This window comes from Hipposideros armiger, unplaced genomic scaffold, assembly GCF_001890085.2.
Source record: "Hipposideros armiger isolate ML-2016 unplaced genomic scaffold, ASM189008v1 scaffold_121, whole genome shotgun sequence".
Classification (NCBI taxonomy): domain Eukaryota; kingdom Metazoa; phylum Chordata; class Mammalia; order Chiroptera; family Hipposideridae; genus Hipposideros; species Hipposideros armiger.
This window is the reverse complement of record NW_017731471.1, coordinates 15113-38034: the sequence shown is the minus strand read 5'-3', so window position 1 is coordinate 38034 and position 22922 is coordinate 15113. Positions and strand designations below refer to the sequence as shown.

Sequence of the window (22922 nt, the reverse complement as noted above, 5' to 3'; positions counted from 1 at the left end):
AGTGTTCTAAACTCTGTCTCTGAAAGGTTGGATACCTCTGTTTCATTTAGTTGCATTTCTTGAGTTTTTTTCTGATCTTTTACTTGGGATATGTTCCTTTGTTTCTTCATTCTGGCTGTCGCTCTGATTGCTTCGATGTATTAAATCACCTAGAAAGAAAAAAGAAAAAAGAAAAAAAAAGGAAAAAGAGAAAAAGGGAAAAAGAGGAAAAAAAGAGGAGGGGCTCTCTGCCCACTGTAATCTGCACACCACTTGCTCAGCAATAGAGAGATTCTGCGTGATGCAGCACCAGCTGCTGGGGGGAAGGGCTCAGTGCGTTATGCGCCGACCTCCCTCTAGACTTGAAGTAAGCTTCCCACAATTAGTTGCTGTGTGCTCTGGAACTGTGCTCACCACCAAAAATCCTCGTAGATTGTTGCAGGCTGTCTGTTACTGCAAAAAACCCTCTGTGGCCTGCAGAGTTAGGAGCTAGGTACCAGGGGCTCAGGGTGCCCCTGGAAACACAGCTCTAGATGGGCATGACAGGCCCCCCAAGGCACCACAGGGTGTGGTCACTGGCCCCCACCAAGTCAGAGCAGCATGCACTCCTGCATCAGCAGCTAACCCACACAAACTCGCCTGGAAAGCCCCAGCTGAATCACGCAGGCACACAGCTCATGGCGCTACACTCCCAGGAAAACTCCCTCTCTCAGCCTGTCCCAATCAGGAACTCAAAGATCAGGCCGAGCAGCCTGACAGCCAATTGCCACCAAGACAACTCTGCAAGAGCAGTGTGGAAATCAGGGAACTAAAGCGAGTCGCACAGTTCCAGGTCTCAATAAGCAGTCTGTTGTAGTTGGAGCATGCTTGCCCGGTGTTTCCCTGGCTACACAGCACAAACAGTATGGAGGGTGGGGATCCAAGGCCGCATGCGCACACATGCACGCACGTACGCACGCACACACGTACTCCTGCACCAATTCCAGCAGACCAATGCAGTCCCAGACCTGAGCCTCTGTGGGAGGGCCCAGCCCTGAAAAAATGGCGACCTCCTGTGCACTACTCGTGTGGAAGCTCCACACCAGGGGAACAATGGTCCCAAAAACCTCCAGCTCCCATGCCAAAGGCACTCAGTTCAGTCCTTCCAGCAGGCTCCTGGGCCCCACTCACAATGCTACTCCCTCCACCAGGAAACGGGTGAGTGCTCACCAGTGAGCGAGTCAGTTTGCTGGCTCCACTGTTTCTCCAGCTGCCCTCAGTCTCACCGATCCGAGCAAAGAGAGTCCTCACTATTTTCTCCTTCCAGCTATCATAGAATTCCTCTTCCCAGCAACGTAACTCTGTGGTGGTGAGCGCAGTGTGGGTTCGGAGGTTCTTGCCCCCAACCAGAGAAGCCTTCCCACCGCTGAGGTGTCCCTCATGGGGTTTGCCCTCTCTCGTCTCCACCCCTCCTACTGGTCTTGACGTGGCCACCTCTTTAAGTCCTTCGTTTAGAGGTTCTGTTCATCTTGGGTCCACGGAACTTCCGAGGTTGAATATCATAAATTATTTGTAATTTTGTTGTGATCCCGGGAGGTAGTTGGCACAGCATCTGTCTATTCCTCCATCTTACTGGAAGTCCCCTAAAGGTACAGTTCTTTATGTACATTCTTCTTTTATCGCCATACCATTGTTCCATCTGTTCATTCTACATAAAATGACTTTTCCTTGTGTTTTCAATTTTCAGAATTTGCCCAGAGTCATCTTTTGAGGCCCAGCTCGAATGCTATTTCTTCCACAAAGCCTTCCCTGTTCCTTCAATCTGTAGTCTTCTCTCTTCACATCTGATTCTCAAAGATATTTATCTGTATCCTTCAGTACTGAAATTATGCTTATAAGGAGGCTTCTTAACCTATGACTTGTTCACTGCAGCATCCGAAGACCATGATATAAATATTGAAACTAGAATAATTGAGTTGGAGGTAGGGTAAACTATTTACCTTTACTTAGTTCATCAAGTTCTAAAGGTTAGAGTTATCAAATACTTCTTGGGGATGGAAGATTTCTAATCTGGGTTTTAAAGAAAAGAGGGACACCGGTTCTAGAATTGATGAGATTAGGTGATAAGATATTAAAAGATGATTCTGTATACTGAGAATTAAAAAAAAATTGATTAGGAGTCAGAGTAGGGGTAAACCAAGTTGGCAAGTCTATGTTGGAGAGTAATGGAATATGAGGAAAATCCCACCTTTGCTTATAAAAACAATATTATATTTGTGGATGAGATGGAGAAATGTAGTTTTTATAACAATAGAATAATTCAAAGTTGAAAAAATCTGATAAGCACTGTCTACTGAATCAGTGTTGATCTGGTGCATGCTCATTTCTCTGTCTTTGATTCGCTCCTATTTAAAATTTTGATCACTTACTCATAGATGAGAAATTTCCAATAAACATTTATTCTGAACTTTAGATTCCACATATAAGTGAGATCATATGTTATTTGTCTTTCTCAGCCTGACTTCCTTCACATAGCATAATATTCTTTATGTCCATTCATGTTGTTGCAAATAGTAAGATTTTATTTTTCATAGCAGAGTAGTACTCCATTGTATAAATGTACCACAATTTCTTTATCCAGTGGTCTATTCTTGGGCATTTCGATTGTTTCCATGGCTTGGCTATTGTGAATAGTACTGCAAAAAACATAGGGGTGAATATATTTTTTTGAATAAGTGTTTTGGATTTTTTTAAAATAAATATCCAGGAATGAAATTGTTGGGTCATAAGGTAGTTCTATTTTTAATTTTTTAAGGACCTCCATACTGTTGTCCATTGTGGCCGCACCAATTTACAATCCCACCAACAGTGCACAAGTGTTCCCTTTTCTCCCCATCCTTGCCAAGATTGTTGTTTGTTGATTAATTGATGATAGCCATTGTCACAGGAGTGAGGTGGTATCACTGTGTTTTTTAGTTGCATTTCTCTAATGATTAGTGATGCTGATCATCTTTTCATATGTCTATTGGACATGTGTATGTCCTCTTTAGAGAAATGTCTTCTCATGTCATTTTTCCATTTTTTAATTGGGTTATTTGGTGTTGAGTTGTATGAGTCTTTTTTAAAAATAAATTTTGGATATTAACCCCTTATCAGATGTATCATCGGCAAATGGTGTAAATGTCTAACCATTATGTTGTTTTGTAAACTTGAAACTAATACAAAAAAAAACCAACTAAAAAATGGAGAAGGAAATCATGGGGGTGATGTCACTGAAATGGTGGCATGAGACATGCTTCTTGAAATAATTCCTGGAAGTTACAACAAACTGAAGCTATAATTCAACAAGAAATTCCCTGTGCAACACACAAGCACATCTGAGAGACCCGCACATTGAGTCACCTGAAGTTGGGCAAATTTGGGTGAGCGGGGGAAGCAGGAAGTGCAGAGACAGGGACCTTGGGGCCACAGGACACAGGCCAGAGATCACTGCAGTTGTGGGAGAAGGAAGAATTAAGGCTGCAGGCATACCCCCTGTGGCCCAAGTCCTGCCTCATGGATAAGCACATAATATGGCTAAACCCAGCACTCGAGGCAGAGAACTCAGAGCGAAGACTGAATACAAAAGGGTGAGAACAGTGGTTTAAGCCATCACTGCTAGGCAGAAAACAGAAAACAAAGACTCAGAGCCTGGCTGCCTCCCCCCACCCTCTCAAAACTCACCCCACCCCACCCTCCCAGTGTTAGAAACAGATTCCAGAAGAAATGGTAGCAGTGTCAGATTAAAAAATAGAATATCTACAGCTCTGGGAACTGCAGCGGCAGTCCTATGGTCACCGACTCATAGTGCAACTAATTCCAGTGAAAGAGAAGGAACTGTAGGGTCAAGACAACTGTGAGCTGGTAGTCACTATTGCTCAGAACCACAAATGCACCAGCCTCCTCTCACAGCCCACAATGCCTGAACCTTTCTGGGTGAATCCCAGTGAGGGTAACCAGAGCCACTGATATACACAGGCTCTGCACCAGGCTACAGGGGCAGCATTAGTGTTTCAGAAGCTCAGAAATCTATCACCCTCCACATTCTCCCATGGAGGTGGTGCCCTGAGACCCAGGTGACCTGCTCATAGAGGAGAAGCCCACCTTCCAGGGAACATTCCGTCGCATGAGAAGCCAGAACAGTGTAAGAGAAAATATAACACTACTGTATAATAGAAAACAAAAAGCTGCAGAGGAAGAGAAAATAAAACATTACAGCAACACCTACAGGAAAGCAAAAGAAAAATATATTTGTATCAACTTGCTGCATAACCCACTCCTGTAGATGCCCAGAAAGGGAAATAATAATTAATTAATTGCCATGAATAACCAAGGTTAGCAAGGCAGCTCAGAAAGAAAATGAAAACTCTCCAGAAAATGAACTTAAAGACATGGAAATATGTGACTTAAATGACAGAGAATTCAAGATATCAGTTCTGAAAAAACTCAACAAGATGCAAGAAAACACAGATAAGCAGTTTAATGAACTCAGAAACACAATTAAAGAACTTAGTGAACATTTTATCAAAGAGATTGAAATTGAAAAAAAAGAACCAAATGGAAATTTTGGATATGAAGAACTTAATAAAAGAAATGAAGAATGAAATAGCCAGCTTAGCTAGTAGAGCTGACCAGATGGAGGAGAGAATTAGTTACATCAAAGACAGAAAACTGGAAATGACACAGATGGAAGAAGAGACTTGAAAGTTAAAAGAAATGAAAGAACTCTGCAAGAACTTTCTGACTCCATCAGAAAGAGCAACAAAAGAATAATGGGTATACCAGAAAGAGATAAAAGAGAGAAGGGAACAGAGAATATATTCAAACAAATAGTCGATGAGAACCTCCCAGATTTGTGGAAAGTACTGGATCCTCGAATCCAAGAAGCAAATAGAACACCTAATTACCTCAATCCCAACAGGCCTTCTCCAAAGCATATTGTACTGAAGCTGTCAAAAATTAATAACAAAGAAAGAATTCTTAAGGAGCCAGAGAAAAGAAGATGGTAACCTACAAAGGAAAGCCCATTAGATTATTATCAGATTCTTCAGCAGAAACTCTACAAGCCAGGAGGGAGTGGAATCAAATATTCAAACTATTGAAAAAGAGAAATTATGAGCCATGTACACCTGAAGTTTATGTAACTTTGCTAACAATTGTCACCACAATAAACTTTAATTTTAAAAAAGAATAATATATCCAGCAAAGATATCTTTTAGATATGATGGAGGAATAAAGACCTTTCCACACATACAGAAGCTGTGGGAATTTTCCAACACATGACCTGCATTACAGAAAATACTGAAAGAGGCTATTCAACCTGAAACAAAAAAATCAAAAGAATACAAACCCATGAGCAGTGTTATATATATGGCAACCCCTACACAAAGTAAGGCACTATACAGTTAAACATAACATCAAGGGTAAATAATAATAAACATTTTTCTTTAAAAGGGAAAAGCAGAAAAACACAACTTGCTAGAGCAACTCAGAAATCAACTCACAGCCTAAATAGGGATAACTTCTGAGAAAAAAATATATAAAAGGGGAGAGAGTAAAGGTCTGAATCTGCAAAGGGGAATGGAGATAAGAAGCATGCTTAAGAAAAAGGACTATTGTATATATGAAAATTTCTTTTACTTAAACTTAATAGTAACCACTGAAAAGTTTTCAGAAATAAGACACATAAGATAAAAAATAGAAAACAGAGGAAAAAATTATAGAATACCACTGAACTAAACTAACAGACAGAAACACAAAGCAAAATAACAATGGAGAAACTGAGCTACCACAAAACAAACCATAAAATGGCTACAGGAAATCCTCATATATCAATAATCATTACTAAATGTAAATGGACTGAGCTCACCAATAAAAAGGTACAGCGTAGCACCCTGGATCAAAAAACAAAACCCAACCATATGTTGCCTCCAAGAGACTCATCTCAGCTACAAGGACAAGTATAAACTCAAAGTGAAAGGGTGGAAAACAATACTCCAAGCAAATGGAGTGTCATACAGAGAAAAGCAGGTGTCTCAATACCTACATCTGAAAAATCAGACTTCAGGATAAAAAAAGTAACGAGACAAAGATAGACATTTCATAATGATAAAGAGAACAATACAACAAGAAGATGTAACAAATATCTATATATGTATATATCTATATCTGTATATCTATATGTATATCTATATACTCCTGATCAGGGAGCATGAAAATATATAAAGCAACTACTAACAGAACTCAAGGGTGAAACTGACAAAAATACAATTATACTAATGGACCTAAGTACACCATTGGCAGCTATGGATAGATCATTCAAACACAAAATCAACAAGAAAATATCAGCCTCAAATGACACATTAGATCAAATAGACATAATTGACATTTACAGAGCCTTTCATCCTAGGACGACACACTATGCATTCTTTACTAGTGCACATGGAACATTCTCAAGGATAGACCATATGTTTGGACACAAAACTAGCCTCAGCAAATTTACCAATCATACTCTCCGACTTTTGAAATTAGCAATCAACTGGAAAAAGAAAGTGTGAAAATGCACAAATACACGGATATTGAGCAACATGCTATTAAAGAACAACTGGGTCACAGAAGAAATAAAAGGGAGATCAAAAGGTACATAGAAACAAATGAAAATAAAAATGCATTGTGTCAAAATTATTGGGATACTGTGAAAGCAGTATTAAGAAGAAAATTTATATCATTACAGGCCTATTTCAAGAAACAAGAAAAATCCCAAATAAACAACCTAACATTTTATCTCAAAGAACTAGAAAAAAGAAAAAGAAAACCCAAAATCAGCAGAAAAAAAGGAAATAATAAAAGTTAGAGCAGAACTAAATTAAATAGAGAACAAAAAGTACAAAACAAATAATGCAACAAATAACTGGTTCTTTGAAAAAATGAATAAAATTGACAAACCCTTGACTAGACTCACTAAGGAAAAAAGAGAAAAGAAACAAAATCAGAAATGAAAGAGAAGTTACAACAAATACCACATAAATACAAAGGATCATAGAAGAATACTATGAAGGACTATATGCCACCAAATTCAATAACCTAAAAGAAATTGACAAGTTCTTAGAAACATATAGCCTTCCTAGACTGAATCATGAAGAACTGGAAAATCTATATAGACTAAGGAAATTGAAACAATCATCCAAAACCTCCTCAAAAGGAAAAGTCCAGGATCACATGGCTTCACTATTGGATTATACCAAACATTCAAAGATGATTTAACACCTCTTCTCCTCAAACTCTTCCACAAAATTAAAGAAGAAGCAATACTTCCTAATGCATTATATAAGGACAACATTACCGTAATACCAAAACCTTGGAAGGATAACACACAAAAAAAGAAAACTACAAACGAATGTCTCTGATGAATACAGATGCAAAAATCCTAAACCAAATACTAGCAAATCAAATACAAAAACACATTTAAAAGATTATGGATCACAATGAAGTGGGCTTCATTCCAGGGACACAGAAATAGGTCAACATCTACAAATCAATCAATGTGATATACCACATAAACCAAATAAAAGATTAAAATCATACAATTATATCAATAGATGAAGAAAAGGCATTTGACAAGATGCAACATCCACTTATTAAAACACTTAATAAAACTGGTATAGAAGGAAAGTACCTGTACTAATATATGAGAGGCCATATTTCACAAACCCTCAGATAATATCATACTTAATGGTGAAAAAATGAAAGATTTTGCTCTAAAATCAGGAATAAGACAGGGATTCCCCTGTCACCACTGTTATTTTATATAGTACTGGAAGTCCTAGCCAGAGCAATCAGGCAAGAGACATAACTAGGCATAAAAATTGGAAATGAAGAAATTAAATTGTCATTTTTGGGGGATGACATGATTCCTTATATAGACAACCCTAAAGACTACACACAAAAAAACTATTAGAAGCAATAAATAAATACAGTAAAGTTGCAGGATACAAAATCAATGTGTAAAAACCCATTGCATTCCTATATACTAACAATGAAATGTCAGAAAAATAAATGAAAAAACAATTATTTTGCAACTGCAAAAAAAAACCAAGAAAAAAAATTAAAGGATGTGAAAGGCCTATGTACTGAAAATTATGATATTATTAAAGGAAATTGAAGGCGACACCAATAAATAAAAAGATATTCCATGTTCATGAATTGGAAGAATCATCATATTAAAATGGCCATGTTACCCAAAGCAATATACAGATTTCATGCAATCCCATCAAAATCCCAATGCATTTTTTCAAGAAATAGAACATAAAATCATTGTGTTTGTAAGGACTCACCAAAAGTCCCAAATAGTCAAAGTAATCCTAAAGAAAAACAAAACAAAACAAAAAACAGGGCTGGAGGTATCACACTCCCTGACTTCAATTTATACTACAAAGTGACAATAATCAAAACAGCATGGTTATGGCAAAAAAAGAGACACACAAACCAATGAAATAGACTGAAAACCCAGGAATAAACTCACATATATATGGGCAGATAATTTTCAATATAGGAGCCAAAAACACACAATGGAGAAAAGAATGCCTCTTCAGTAAATGGTGCTGGGAAAACTAGAAAGCCACATGCAAAGAATGAAACTAGATTTCTACCTGTCACTGTGTACCAAAATTAACTTAAAATGGATCAAAGACCTAAACATAAGGCCTGAAACAATAAACTGCATTGAAGAAAGCATAGGTACTAAACTTATGGACCTTGGGTTCAAAGAGGATTTTATGAATTCGACTTCAAAGGCAAAGGAAGTGAAAGCTAAAATAATGAATGGGACTATATCAAACTAAAATGGTTCTGCACAGCAAAACAAACAATCAACAAAACAAAGTGGCAACAGGGCCGGCCGAGTTGCGCGATGGTTAAGAGCTGGCTTGGGACGCCAGAGGGCCCCGGTTCGGATCCCACATGTGAGGGCCAGGGACACTGCCCTCTGCAGCTAAGATGCTGAACGGCAGCTCAACCTGGAGCTGGGCTGCTGGGAGTCGCTGCGACAGCATGGGCTGCAGCCCCTGTGGCAGTGGGTTGCCATGGGCTGCTGTATGTAGCCAGCAGCCAGCAGCCAGTGTGAGCAGCCAGCAGCCACAGTGAGCGCCCATCCAGAAGCCGGCGACTGATCTGCCTCACCCGGGAGGAGCGCAATGATGGTGCCAACTTGGGCCAATGAAGCAACGTCCTCCACAACTAGACTGAAGAACAAAACGACAGCAACTTGTCTGTTCCCCTTTCCCCAATTCCCCAGTGCTGTTCCCATCTCCCCAATTCCCCAATTTAAAAAAAAAATCTTTAAAACAACAAAGTGGCAGCAAACCAGACGGGAAAACATATTTGCAAACAACACCTCTAATAAAGGGCTAATATGCAAAATATATAAAGAACTCATACAACTCAAAAACAAAAAAATAAACAATTCAAGAAAAATAAATGAGCAGAGGGCCTAAACAGACAATTCTCCAAAGAAGATACACAAACGACCAACAGATAGGAGGTCTGGCAATTAATTTCACGAACTCATCCTATAAAAATTGCTACATACTTCATTGCTGAATATCACTATGGTCACCTGTGAAGTACTCCCCTTGGGAAGCTATGCACCAGTGCCAGCCCCTAGTCCACCCTTCAAAGCAATATTGGAACTCTTTTTCTGGAATGGCCATCAGAGCTTTTGTATTTCACTTAATGTCCTGAATGTCATCAAAATGTCTTCCTTTCAATATCTTTGGGTAAAGAAAGAAGTCACTGGGGGCCAGATCAGGTGAGTAGGAAGGGTGTTCCAATACAGTTATTTGTTTACTGGCTAAAAACTCCTTCACAGACAGTGCCATGTGAGATGGTGCATTGTTGTGATGCAAGAGCCATGAATTGTTGGTGGAAAGTCTAGGTCATCTAACTTTTTTACACAGCCTTTTCAGCATTTCCAAATAGTATACTTGGTTAACCATTCATCCAGTTGGTACAAATTCATAATGATATCAGAAAAGGTTAGCCACATTGTTGCTACAAGTTCACAAACTTAATTGTCATACCTCATATGTGCAATGGAATTTTACTTGGCTATAAGTAAAGAGGAAATACTGCCAGTTGTGACAACATGGATGGACCTTAAGATCATTATGCTAAGTGAAATAAGTCAGACAGAAAAAGTAAAAACCATATGCCTTTACTCATATATGGTATATAAAACTGAAAACAACAAAAGAACAAGACAAACAAACAAAGAAACAAAAACTCATAGACACAGACAACAGTTTAGTGGTTATCAGATGGTAAGGATGGAGGGTGGTGGTACAAGAGGGAAAAGGGTGTAAAAGGGGATCAAATATATGGTCGGATAGAAGGAGAACTGACTCTTGGTGGTGAACACACAAAGCAATATATAAATAATGTATTACAAAAATGTACACTCAAATCCTATGTAATTTTACTTACCAATGTCACCCCAATAAATTTAATAAAAAGTGATACAACACAGCACCAAAAAAAACCCTAACAATCCAATTAAAAAATGGGCAGGGGACCTGAATAGACATTTCTCCAAAGAGGGGGCATACAGATGGCCAATAGACATATGAAAAGATGCTCATCATCACTAATCATCAGAGAAATGCAAAAAAAAAAACCCACAGTGAGATATCACCTCAGTTCTATCATAATGGCCATCATCAATAAATCAACAAACAAGTGTTGGTGAATATGTGAAGAAAAAGGAATCCTTGTGCACTGTTGGTGGGATTGCAAATTAGTTCAGTCACTATGGCAAACACTATGGAAGTTCCTAAAAAAATTAAAAGCAGATCTTTCTTATGACTCAGCAATTCCACTACTGTATATTTATCAAGAGAAATCCAAGACACTAATTTGAAAAGACATATGCATCCCTATGTTCACTGCAGTATTATTTTCAATAGCCAAGATCTGAAAACAACCAAAATGCACATCAATAGACAATTTGATAAAGAAATCACAGTACATATATACAACGGAATATTACTCTGCCATAAAAAAGACTGAAATCTCACCATTTTTGACAACATGGATGCAGTTAGAGGATATTATTCTAAGCGAAACAAGTCAGACTGAGAAAGACAAGTAGCTTATGATCTCACTTATATGTGTAGTCTCAAGAAGAAAATAAATGAGCAGACATAACAGAAACAGACTCATAAATACAGACATAAAACTGATGGTTACTAGATGGGAAGGGCGGTGAGAAATGTGAAGGGTTTAGGAAGTACAAATTGATTGTTATGAAATAGTCACAGGGATGTAAAGTATAATATGGGAAATAATTCCACTTCTGGGTATCTATCCAAAGGAAACGAAAACACTAATTCAAAAAAATATATGCACCCCTTTGTTTATCGCAGCACTACTCACAATAGTCAACATATGGAAACAACAGAAATGCCCATCGATAGATGATTGGATAAAGAAACTGGTACATTTATACAATGGAGTATTACTTGACCATTAAAAAAGAATAAAATCTTACCATTTACAACAACATGGATGGACCTAGAGAATATTATGCTAAGTGAAATAAGTCAGACTGAGAAAGACAAATACCATATGATCTCACTTATATGTGGAATCTATAGAACAGAATAAACAAGTAAACTAAACAGAATTAGACTCAGAGATACAGAGAACAAACTGATGGTTGCTAGATGGGAGGGGATGGGGAAGAGGGATAAGGTGAAGTAATTAGAAAGTGCAAATTAGTAGTCATAATATAGTCACAGGGTTATGAAATACAGTACTGGGAAGATAATCAATAATGTTGTAAAGATCATGTAAGGTGCCAGATGTGCACTGGACTTATCAGGAGGATCACTTCATAGACTGTGTAGATGCCTGACCAATATATGCTATACACCTGAAGCTGAAGTAGAATAATATTGAATGTCAACTATAATTAAATATATATGTTTAATATATTTAATTAGAGTTAACTATAATTAAAATATATCTATCCACAGGATGTGGAGTACAGCATAGTGAAGATAGTCAATGTTATTGTAACAGCTATATACTATTTTAGAGGGGTAGTAGATTGGGGAGGTTATCACTTTTTGAGGGGTGTAAATGTCTGTTACATTGCTTTGTACACCTGAAACTAATTTTAAAAAAGAAAAACAATAGTCAATAATATTGTAAAAAACTATGTGCAGTGTCAGATGGGTACTAGACTTATTAAGAGGATTACTTCATAAATTTTATAAATATCAAACCACTATACACCTGAAAGTAATATAAAACGATATTGAATGTCAACTATAATTAAAAAAATAGTCATGGAGGTATATAGTACAACTTAAGGAATACAGACAATTGCAATAACTATGTACAGTGTCAGATGGGTAATAGACTTACTGGGGTTATCACTTTGTGAGGTATGTAAATGTCTAATCACTGTGTTGTTTTTGTACACCTGAAACTAATACTAAACCACAACAAATTGGTGATTCCAGAGTCCCGAGATGAGGGGATTGGCATAATGAGTGAAGGTGGTTGAAAGGTACAAACCTCCAGTGATTAAATAACTGAATCATGTAGTTGTAATGTGCAGCATGGTGAATATAGTTAATAATGTTCTATTGTATATTTTAAAGTGGCTCAGGGAGTAGATCTTAAAATATTTCATTACAAGAAAAAAAATTGTAACCGTATGGTTATGGTTGTTAACTATACTTACTGTGGTGATAATTTTGCCATATATGTGTATTCATATATCAATTATTTCATATACTTGAAGCTAATATAATGTTATATGGGAATTATATCTCAATTTAAAAAAAATAGAGAAAATTTGCCCATCCGTTACCTTTTTTTCTATTCAGGCCCTCAATAAATTGGATGTTTCCTGCTCACATTGGTCAAGGCAGATCTTACTTACTCAGTCTACTGATTCAAATGTTAATTTTTTCCAGAAATACCCTCACAGAAACACACAGAAACAATGTTCAGCAACCACCTGGATGCCCCTTAGCCCAGTCAAGTGGACAGAAAATTAATCATCACACTTTCCATCATCACAGAATGTTCTATTGGACAATACTGCTTTAGATAATATCTTCAGCTAGTCAACCTTGCTATCACTGTTCCCACAACAGGTTAAAATTAATAATCCATAATTATATAGAAATCCATAATTGCTTAAAAACAGTACCCTTCTAATCACCCCAATTTTCCACAGCTCCCACAAACTTACACTAGCTAGACTTTGATGATACCGGTGACTAATGCATGATTCAGCATTTAATTTGCATAGTAATTTAATTCTTTTCCTACCATAACTGCTGATCAGATGATTGGATGTTCCCAGTGGTCTGGGTTGTATATTTAAACCATGTATATGAGTAGAAAAACAGACTCAGAACCAATATGTTAATTTGAGTCAAAATTATAATTACATGACATAATTAGTAACAAGTAATTATTTTTAAATTTTTATTTATTCATTTTTAATTGTGGCAAAAACACATAACATAAAATTTACCATCCTAAGCATTTTAAAACATATCTTAACTATATTCACATGTTGTGCAACAGAACTGTAAAATTTTTTCATCTTGCAGAACTGAAACTCTATACCCATTGAGAAACAATTGCCCATTTCTCCCTCACCCCAGTCCTTGGAAACCACAATGTTATGTTATGTTTCTATGAATTTTACTATTTAGATACCTCATACAAGTGGAATCATACAGTTAGTATCTTTTGTGACTGGGTTATTTCACTTAGCATAATGTCCTTAAGGATTATCTATGTTGTAGAACAACCACTAATTTTTGAGCAATGTCAGTGTATTGTACTAGGAATTTTTTAAAAATAAATTATCTCATTTAACCTCACAGCATCCCTATGAAATCAGTTTTATTCCTGCAATTTACAGTTAAGGTAAATAAAGCTTAAATCAGTTACGTGACTTTTCCAAGGGTTACCCAGCCAAGTGAGATCCAGAACACTCAAGTATGTTTTCTCCAAATCCCTTTTTCTTCCTATTAGGCTAATATTTGGCACCTATTTTGGCTTTATCAATATTCATAGGGAAGACAACTGAAATGAAATCCATTGGCCAAGTCAATTTTCTGCTCTCTTAATGACTATTTGTTTTAATTTGGGGGAGAAAGGGCATGTATGTGTGAATTTTTCTAAGAGATGCTGATAAGAAACAGGTACAGGTTCTCAGGAAAATGTAGGCCTAAAACATCCATTATAAAATTGTAATACTTCAAGTTTATATGGAAAAAGAATTTGGACATATTGTGTTGTAAGTGCAAATAATGCAACTTAGAGCATTGCAAATATAACAAAGAGGTTGTCAAACACTTTGAGCTGAGGGCTCATGAAAAACTACTAACCAACTTTTCAAAAGCCTAAATAACATAAAAGCAAAGTCTGCTTCTGACAAAGTAACCAAGGTGAAAGATCTAAAGCTCTAATTGCTCAGGTCTTTAGCCAATTTCTGGTTTTAATATTCAGCTGATAGTTCTGTCTTCCCCTTCATGTAATCTGCAGTCCAGCACAGTTCACATTTTCTTGGCACACTGGCCACTTGCCTCCCTTTGTACACAGCCCACTCAGAATGAACAGAAAAGAGTATTTTCAGGAGAAAATCCTTGTGGGCCAAGATTCTGGGCATTTTTATGTATTGTGTATTAGTAAAACTAACTCCATTTTAACAATAATAAATGTTAGGCAAACTAAACTTAATTTAATCTGCCAAAGCATGTGAGGACACATGGGTCTCATAAGCATTAGGAGGGGAAAATATGAATGTCTTCTAAGTTACTATGTCCTAAAACTTCCCAGCCAAAATGTGTGACCTATAGTACTTGGCAAAATTCTCCTTTCTCTGGGTTTTTCTCTTCTTTACAGGTCAAACTTTAACTGGAGAGTATGCTTTCTTATGGGTAATAATATCAACAGTTTTTGTGAATCTGAGGACAAAACTTATATCAGTATTAAACATTAGGGTTTACACATTAGATTGGTTAAACAGCATATCATTGAAAATGAAATATATAGTAATTTCTATCAATGAAAGCAGAAGCAGTTTAATCCTTTGGTGTCCAATAGCAGCTTTGGGTGAATTTGCTAAAGGAATATTCCCTCTAATTATGTAAAATAAAATTTTCCAAAGTTGGAGTAGAAAAGAATTATGGGAATGAAGTCTCCAAATGGTAGAGTATGGCTTTAAAGAATTTCTCCTTTGTCAAAAGAGACTGCTTCTCCAATTTACCCAGAACAATTTTGGACACAGAAATATCCCTTTTCTTTGTTACCTTTAATACAATTGAGAAATACTATAATTGTCCAAAGTAACATTATGAAAAACAAAATAAAAGTGGAAGAAAACAAAAAAGTAAAAATTTGAGCATTAAAGTATAATGAAGTAGACAAAAGTCTGACTTCTCAAACTGTCATAGCTTCTCTGATTCACAGATTTATTTCACATGATCTGAGGAACTCAGTAGAAATTTCTTCTTTTCAAATTTTTAGCATTATCTCTTCATTTCCATTTTCTTTTTTGTGCCTTCCCTGAACTACAGAAAGAGAGACTGGTAGGCAGCTATTTTGGAAGGAAGCAATGAGTGAAAAATCACATGACCAGTCTTTCCATGAGTAAGAATAAAATTCTCATATTTCTCTAGAAAAGTCAAAATATAAAGAGGCATTGAAGCTTCCCATTTCTTCATCACTTGGGTAGGACAAAAAGTTCTTTTCCCTCAGAACCAGAGTGAGGTCTCAACAAGGCATTCTCAAAATACTGCCATTTGCGATGACAACATGGATGGATCTTGAGATTATTATGCTAAGCGAAATAAGTCAGACAGAAAAAGTTGAGAACCATATGACTTCACTGATATGTGGGATATAAAACTTAAAACAACAAAGGAACAAGACAAACAAATAAAGAAACAAAAACTTATAGACATAGACAACAGTGTAATGGTAACCAGAGGGTAAGGAGGGAGGAAAAATGGTAGAAGAGGGTAAAGGGAGTCAAATATGTGGTGATAGAAGGAGAATTCACTCTGGGTGGTGAACACACAATGTGATATATAGATGGTATACTATAGAATTGTACACTTGAATCCTATGTAATTTTACTAACCATTGCTACCCCAATAAATTTAATTTAAAAAATTATTTACCTTGCCTTTGAGGTCAAATTCATAAAATCCTCTTTTTTCCTTATGACCCAGCAAGCCTTCTCCTGGGTACATACCCAAAAATCTGAAAACATTTATCCATAAAGATATATGTGCTTCGATGTTCATTGCAGCTTTATTTATGGTGGCCAAGATATGGAAACAACCAAAGTGTCCTTCGATAGATGACTGGATAAAGAAAATGTGGTATATATACACAATGGTACTATTCTGCTGTAAGAAAAGATGAAATAGTGCCATTTATAACAACATGAATGGATCTTGAGATTATTATGCTAAGTGAAATAAGTCAGACAGAAAAAGTTGAGAATCATATGATTTCACTGACATGTGGGATATAAAATTGAAAGCAACAAAGGAACAAGACAAACAAAGAAAGAAACAAAACTCATAGACATGGACAATAGTTTAGTGGTTACCAGAGGGTAAGGGGGGTGGGGAGTGGTAGATGAGGGTAAATGGGATCAAATATATGGTGATGGAAGGAAAATTGACTCTGGGTGGTGAACACACAATGTGATATATAGATGATATATTATAGAATTGTACAATTGAAACCTATATAATTTTACTAACCATTGTCACCCCAATAAACTTTAATAAAAATTATTGTGAAGTTCCAATGATTAAATGAATGTGAAGTAAAAATAAGCGCTAATAGGTTACCCTGGTGATCAGAAAGCCCATAAAAGTATCACACATTCACTTAGGCTGTCTGTCTAATCATCCCACATGTGACATAAAAACAATAATGGTTCATGATATTTCTTGTCCATGACTTCATAATGTGGTTTTGTTATATTAAGCATGCTATGATAGGTGAGTCAAAATGATCAAATCAGTCATATTTTTGTGATTCAGAGAAATTCATCTGTTTTTGTTTTTGTTATGTTGTAACTTTCAAAGGAGTCATCTGATAAGGAACATATTATTATGCCATTAAGTAAAATACAGATAGACCATAAATTTATTGTGTGAATCTACTTTGTTGTTGAGATTAAATTATGATTACCAGTTTTCAAAATTGAGTTATCTTTTTCCCTCCATAAGTTTACATGAAAATTGGAATGTAACTAGACCTAATGGAAGTTATTCCAAGAAAGGGCTATAATTCATGAAAACGCTAACATAATGTCTTTTCTGAATGTTACAGGGTTTACAAACATCCCAAATGGAGCTGAGTTCTGTCTTTCAACACATATGAGGAACTTTTCATCTCACCAGCCAGAGAGAAGGAAATATACAATATTGGACTTTAGGTATAATTTGAGACAAAAGAGTTCATGTAGAGCTTTTATTTCTTCCCCTTCCCTCACATTATTTCAATTAGTACCCTGTGTTCTTGTCTAATCTTATGTTAGATTATACTTAACATATCCTTAGTTCTCAGAATTATCTCAGTGTAATAAAAAATGTCAACTTAAGTCCAGGCTGTAACACAGCAGAGTATCAAAAACGTTCAAGTCCCTGTCCTAATAAAAATTTCAGCTCACCTCACTAAAAATAACATAATGTGGGCCGGCCGAGTGGCTCAGTTGGTTAAGAGCTCGCTCAAGAGTTTGAGCTCTGAGCAACAGTGGTTCGAGTCCAGCCCGAGCTGAGCAGCCGCTGAGCTGCCAACAGGTAGCAGGATGGCTCAGCTAAAAAAAAAAATAACATAATGTCCCTAAGAGTTCAAATAATTCCACAGTCCTTCAGTGATAATTGATATGGAGCTGTGTGGAAGGTGCTGAAGCTAAAAATCAGAAAGTTAGAGCTGATTTCTTGATGAGAGAGAGAGATAATGGCAGTGCAAAGGGCATTAAGGAAATCACATGGAAACCTAGATGCAGCTTGCAGTGTCTTGGAGCAAACAAAAATGCATAAAAATAAATGGCCATTAGTGAGGGATTAAATACAAGAGCTAAATACAGGTGAGCACTAAAAGAAAAGAAAAGGGGATTGCTATTCCCTTAAACATTCTGCTACCCATTTGTTTCATCATTTAAATGTATTTTCAAACATTGTTTTGTGGTGGGAAACTCCAATATATAAAATAGATGAAAGCAGATCTGGTCTGATTTGAAAGCAACCTGGGGGACGTAGAGCACTATTGGTTGGTCTCCCCTTCTCTACCTTGCACTTTATTTTCTCTGGCCCCTAAGATACCTCTGTGGAGTTAAACACAGTTTTCAGATCTTTGTATTAGTCCAACTTACTTATTTTGTATATGGGGGAAGTAAACACCTGAGAAGTAACAGGACCAATGGGACTAATGTTACCCAAGGTGTTTGGCAGGGGATAATATTGTGGTTGAGACCATGGGCTCTAGAGTCAGAATTACCCACCCATCATACCTGTACCAAAAAAAGTAGAGGCTTTTGTAGTCTTTAAGAGCCCTCAGGCTTTGGACAATGATCTATAACCTGAGGTGGCACCACCTAAACACTCTTGTACAAAACAGCACATTTCTAATTCTGCTACTTAATAGCTGGGTGGCCTTAATTATTACTTACTATAACTTCACTTGCTTCAGTTTCTCAATCTGTGAAATGCAGATAACAAAATGAGTTAGTATACATAAAATACTTAGATTAATACCTGGCTCACACAGTGTATATGTGCTTATAGTGTGTGTGTGTGTGTGTGTGTGTGTAGGACTAGCTCAGGAGTTTTTGTAATATACCATACTGCCTTTCATGTACTTCAGAATGAAAATTTCAAGTGAATTTTGGGCTAGACCTGAGGGTTGATCAAGTGACTAGAGAAGTATTTTATGAGATTTTTTTCATAAGCTATTTTGAGCCTTGTTTTGGTGTTGTGAACGGACTATGATGGGCTTTGGAATCAAGCAGATCCAGTTTTAAATTTCAGGCCCACTACTTTCTAACTCTGTGTTCTTAAATAATTTTCTTAATCCATTAAGGTCTCAATTTACATATTAAAAATGGTGATAATAATAACTATCTCATGGAGTAGTGGCCATGAAACACAACATTTTTAGGGTTTGAAAGCATTACTGACTGGGAATGTGATAAGTACATTCAAGCCCCAGAAAGCAATAAACACTAAGGAAGGAGCAATAAGGTTTAGTGTAGTCCCAGATAATGTTGTCAGGAATAATGGTTAAAGTGAAGCAAAGGACATATTAGACCAAAGAGAAGGAAAAACTGAAAGCATGTAGTATTAAACCATGGGATGATCATTCCTAAGGGAAGATATGAAAGTCCCTCGGTTTGACTCATTTCACATTGAAGTAAGGTAAAGTAGAATCTATTTAGGGAGCAATCTTTCCCTGGCTAGGAGACTAAGGAGATGATCTAATAAGGTCTTTGCATCTGTCTTTTTTTCTGAGACGGAGAGGAAAAAGTCTCCTGTGGCACATCTGCCTGGAGTCTGATCCAGCTGGGAATGATAAGAAGCAAAAGAAACCCACAGATAGGGAGGAGAAGACAGAAGGAATGCAAATCACGGATAATGAGAAAGAACTAGGAAAGAGAGATTAAGAAATTAAAGACAAAGAACATGAAGAGGAGGGGAATGAAAACAATAGAGTGAAGTAGAAGGTGAAGAGAAAAAGGAGAGAGCAGAACAACTGAGAAGAGCTTTAATCAAGAGTACTGAGGTGTTACTAGGCACAGTGCTGTTGATATCCACTGTTCATTAATGATGCATTCTCTCATTACATAGGCCCTATGATCTGGGACTTGGCTTCAGAAAACAGTTGATTCCTAGCAGCTGATAAATAAACAAGCTCAAGCCCAGCGATGATCAGACAGAGACATCTTTTTCCTCCCAAGTGAAAGAAATGTCATTTATTTCTTCTCTTCCAAAGGTAAACAATGTGTTTCCTAGAAACCGCTGGGAGTATAAGGAAGAATATCAGCTGTTCCTGCCAGCCCCAGAATTCATTCCAGGGATCCAATTCCCTTTTCCATTATACTGGTTCTTTAGCCAACCCATTTGCAGAGATGAAGCTACCCACCCATCATACCTGTGCCAAAGAAAGTAGAGGCTTTGGTACTCTTTCAGAGCCCTCGGGCTTTGGACAATGATCTCTAACCTGAGGTGGCACTACCTAAACCCTATTGTACAAAAGAACACATTTCTAAAAGTTTTCACTTAGAAGAGCATCTGTATTAAGACACTGACTATTTGATTCACTTTGGTTTTTATGTTTTATTCCTGATTCTGCTGCACCCAGCCCCTCTACCCCAATCTCTTATATAGCTCCTGCTGTTTTGCTCTGCACTGTCTTACCGTCAAAATGTCTTAAACTTAAACTGTTTTTCTCCATTTTCTCTTCACATGGCTCTAGTGGGAAAAGTAGATGATTCTAGAGGTGGTTGTAAGGTTAGCAGTGATTAGTTAGACGCCCTAGACAGAATCACTCAGCTAACCATCAACCTCTTCCTACCTTGAGGAATCTGTCTTTCTTTAAATTCTATCAGAGACCAAATTGTACTCAGGCCAGTGAATACAACACTAACAACAATAATCCTGTATTTTTCTGTGACACTTTACAACATACCAAGCAGCTTTATATTTATTATCATATTTGAATGTCAACAACCTTGTGATATTTGATTCAAATGTTTAATTTACATTTGAAGAAACAGAAAAGAGTATGCAGACTGAAAAAGACATAAAATCTGAATTTGGGGAAACAATGATAAAAGTGATAGGTTTAAAATGGAGTCTCCAAGAAGGCAATCAGATATTTGTCAAGTGGCCAGTGGGCAGGATGAGCCTTATAAATGGTTGTATATTGGTATTACCCTTCATGGAATTTCAGATCTCATGAATAAAATCCCCTTTCTACTAACCTGACCACTAATATCAATGATTGACTCTTGGGATCACTAACATGAATGATTGACTCTCAGGACTTAAAAGGTACTCTGATTATTTGATATAATTATTCACCTGTTATTAGAAACTCTCTACATTATTTCTATCAAATGGTAATTGGACCTCTCCTAAAAAAACTATCAACAGAAACCCACACTTCTTGAGGTATCTTACACCTATAAGAAATAGCAGGATCCTTCTATTAACTTGAAATCTGTCCCTCTGTTAAATCTACTTACCAAACCCTACTATATCTGTTGGGTTGGGTTTAATGTCACTCGTTTCCCCAAAAAAAGCCCTTAAGAAAGCTAAAAGCAAGAGCCCAGACCTTCCTGGGTTTCTTAACCTGGCTACTCATCCTCTTCTATTCTTCTTCATGTGACATAGGTTCAGAGTACTCTCAACATCCTGGTCATAGCCCTGAAACATCTCAGCCTCTTTCTGCCCCCTCCCCAAATGTGACACCCAGCTCTGAGCATCACACTCCAACTTTGCTGTGACAGGTAAGAAGCATTGTGTGCCTATTCTTGCCTACTGCCTGGATTCTGAATTCCTGTCCATGCAGCCCCATCATAAGGCTGACTCACATAGGGCCTGCTAACTGGAAACTGTTTTGGGAGACATGCATTTAATGGAGAAAATATTTCATATTCCCTGGGGAGGTCAAACTTGACCCAACCTATTCATTTCTCTCCTTAAAAACCATGATTACCATAAGCAGGACTCTTCCCAGTACTGTTAAGCTTTCATGAATTACAATGTTTGAGTTGGAAGAGGTTTCAGGAAACTGAGAAGCTCAGGTAAGCGAAATTGTCTACCCAAGTTTACACAGAGTTAGTAGCTGAGCATAGTCTAGAACTCAAGATTCTTTGAAGTCCAGGCCAGAGATCCTTAGGGCCTCAGAGAGGTCAGCCTCAGGTGACACTTCTATATCTCTTGTCTTTTAGGACACACGTCACCAGTGGAAACACAGATCCCCAAAGTTACCAAATATTTCTCTCTTGACCCTGTACCTTCTCCATACCTTGCACACTACTTGGCTTCCTCAGGAGACTAAACATATGAGAATCTCAGGTTGCATTAATAAAAGGGCCTAAGAAATCCCAAGAAGCATAAGCATGTGCCAGAAATGCTGCCACCAGAAAACTTAAAATTCTGCAGGACACATGGTACTTGATTGGCCCACGCTCTGTGTGCTGACATCAGACCAACATCTAAGGTAACTATTTCTTGCAGAAGTTCAACTAGACACCAGAGTGTGTTATGTACATTCAATTTCTAAAGCCCTTATGGTAAACACAAAGCCTTACAAAAATATTGCTTCCTTGACCCAGCCTCTGGCAGTCATAGATGGCTCTCCCCAAACATCAAACTGTGGCAGATGGCAGAAGTCCAAAGTTGCTCAGGCAGTGGGTCCAAAAAGCAGCATGTCTTTCAATTTTTCCTCATCTTCTGAGAGTTTCAAGTTCTTATGGCGTGGTAAAACTTCTTTTTTAAAAAATTAAAGTATAGTTACATAAAATGTTATATTAGTTTCAGGCGTACAACTAGGTATTCAACATTTATAACCTAAAGAAGTGATCACCATGTTAAGTCTAATATACATCTGACCCCATAGAAAATTATTACATTATTGACTATACTGCCTGTGATGTACATTATGTCCCCATGAATTATTTATTTTATAACTAAGAATTTGTACCTCTTATTACCCTTCACCTATTTCAGCCACCCCCCCACCCTCTCCCCTTTGGCAACCATCAGTTTGTACTCTTATCTATGAGTCTGCTTCTGTTTTGTTTGTTCATGTATTTTGTCCTTTAGATTTCACATATAAGTGAAATTATATGGTATTTGTCCTTCTCT

General features: G+C 37.1%; 1 long non-coding RNA gene across 3 annotated transcripts in view; it reads left to right on the top strand.

The window, feature by feature from the left end:
* LOC109385675 (uncharacterized) overlaps positions 1-22436 on the top strand; it is a 149078-nt gene extending 126642 nt beyond the window's left edge. For all 3 annotated transcript variants that reach the window (XR_002124661.1, XR_002124662.1, XR_002124663.1), the window contains exons 4-7: positions 17380-17485; positions 19896-20040; positions 21444-21559; positions 22004-22436. This is a non-coding gene — a long non-coding RNA (uncharacterized LOC109385675). The remainder of the gene's footprint in view (positions 1-17379; positions 17486-19895; positions 20041-21443; positions 21560-22003) is intronic.
* The last annotated feature ends 486 nt before the right edge of the window (positions 22437-22922 follow it).